We start from the raw sequence: 2,424 nt of genomic DNA on the forward strand, positions 1-2,424 counted from the left end.
AAAAAAAAAATACATGTATGTAAATTTGGTAGAATAAAAAAAAGAAACAATTTGTCTTTGATATTTTAACATACATTTAAAAATAATGAATAACCAAAGGAGATACTGAATTTAGAATTTGAAAAACAACTTAGATAAAAAGGAGTTACAGGCATAGAAAATTATAGAACCAGAGTATCTGATTTATGGTTTGACTTAGGGCTTATTAGCTGGATCTTCTCCCACAGTTATTTTATCTACAATAAAAAGAACTAATAACATATTTTGTACTATTAATATCACAGCTGATCTTCATAACACATAAGGGATACGTTCTGAGATACTCTTATGGAGATAAATCTCTAAACACCTTTGGAAAATGTTTATTATTTTCATTAATATCAATATTTACTTAGAAGTAAATAATAGACTATTAGGATATTGTATATAATGTTGCCTGCTAGTATTTATCTCTCAAATTCTATTCTCTCTTGAACTAGATTATAAACTCTTGTGGGGCTATGCAATCATCTCAGGCGTGGTAAGTATTGATGAAAACAAACATGCAATAATCTTGACACTGACAATTTTTTCACAGTATGTAATTTAATGCCAGTTCAGCAGACAAATTAGGGAAGAAAGGGACCAACAGTTGGGAACTAGATTAAATATCATACTCATGAGCAGCTCAACTTAATCAGACACTTTAAATCTAATGAATAATGATTCTTATGTATATACTGATATCAGTAATGTTATGCGATTATATACTGGACAATCTCCTTGGACATGCACCTATCTAAATTAATACTCTTCTTGGAAAATATTCCAGCACTAATCATGAGGTGAAATCTTGAACTACATGAAGAAGAACTATGCAAAAACTTTGTGCTCTTTATCTAAAATTGACAAATACAATATTTACAATGTATTCAGAGAGTCTCTTCTCTTTTCACTAGCTAAGAAGTAGGAAAATGCCCTCTCTATCTATTGCTGCAAAAGAATGAAAATTATTCTATATAAGTGAGATAAAAAGTATTTTCCTATAGGCGACCAATAGTGTAACCTACACCAGGAAACCCAAATCCAGTTTACAAGTTTGGTGAAAGGAACATGATCATTTTCTATGCTTTAAGGAGATTTAAAGTAGTTTAAATAATTGATAATTGACAACATTAGCATTTAAAGTAGATTTTAAAGAGACCATCTCATGAATTTCATGCTTATATTCCACTGTTAACAATAAAATATTTTCATAAAAAATATACAACGAATGAGTCAGTTATTTAAAAGAAAAGAGTCAAATCACTGCATGTTTTTGGTATGAGTGGCAAATTGATGATTTATTATTTTAAATGAATCAGAATTCCTTGGTAATGTGCCATTATAATTAAAAGGGCATAAACAGTGGATGGGGGCAGTAGGGTTGTCACTTTGTGAGGGTGAAAAGGATAACTATTGCATTGTTTTGTACACCTGAAAAAATAATACAAAATAAATAGCCAGCCAAGTAACTCAGTTGGTTAAGAGCTCGCTCAAGAGTGTGAGCTCTGAGCAACAGCAGTTCGAGTCCCGGCCTGAGCTGAGTTGCCGCTGAGCTGCCAACAGGTGGCAGGATGGCTCAGCTAAAAATAATAATAATAATAAATAATAAATAAATAAATAAATAAAAGGGCATAAGCACAGGATTCTTCTAATTCTACCGAAAATGAATCACTGAAAAGACCTTCCACAAATCACACTTAAGCTTTAGAAACTGTTTTNAAAGACTTGGTAGGTGCAGATGTCAAAAAACTCAGCAGATGCTAAGCAAATGTGTCTATTATCAGTCTTTAGCTCCCTAAGTATAAGCATATCACTAAGGACAGGTTAACCATTGTCATCCATCTTTCTGACTACTAAAAATGCTTCTGATTAGTCAGTAAACAGAAAGAGTACTTGGTCCTTTCCCAAAGTAGACCACTCAAGCTCATATCCAGCTACTGCATCATAAAGTACTCTCACTGGATTTCTTGTCTATGAGCCAATATGTATGGTCACATCCACAACTTCTGCTCTATTCTATTAAGAATATCTTGCAATTTATCTATGCAAAAGTGTGCTTAACCATGAGAATAGAAAATACTTTTAGCAAGTAAAATTTATTGGCTTATCACTCAGAATTTTCCAAGGAAGGGTCTGCCTTCAGATAGAGCTGTATTCAGGGGCTTAACTAATATAATTAGAAGCTTTTGTCCATATATATATATTTGGCCTCTGCACATTTGGCCTCACTTCAGTCTTCATGTATCTCCACAAGATAGATAAGACAGCTCTAAATAGAGCTAAGCATGCAGAATATCACATCTCTTTGTTGTTCATCACTCACTAAGATGCTTATTCCATCACATTCAACTACCATAATATGACTATCCTACATAAACTAGAAAAAGAACTTGCCAGTTT

The sequence above is a fragment of the Hipposideros armiger genome, unplaced genomic scaffold (genome assembly GCF_001890085.2).
Source record: "Hipposideros armiger isolate ML-2016 unplaced genomic scaffold, ASM189008v1 scaffold_769, whole genome shotgun sequence".
Taxonomy (NCBI): Eukaryota; Metazoa; Chordata; class Mammalia; order Chiroptera; family Hipposideridae; genus Hipposideros; species Hipposideros armiger.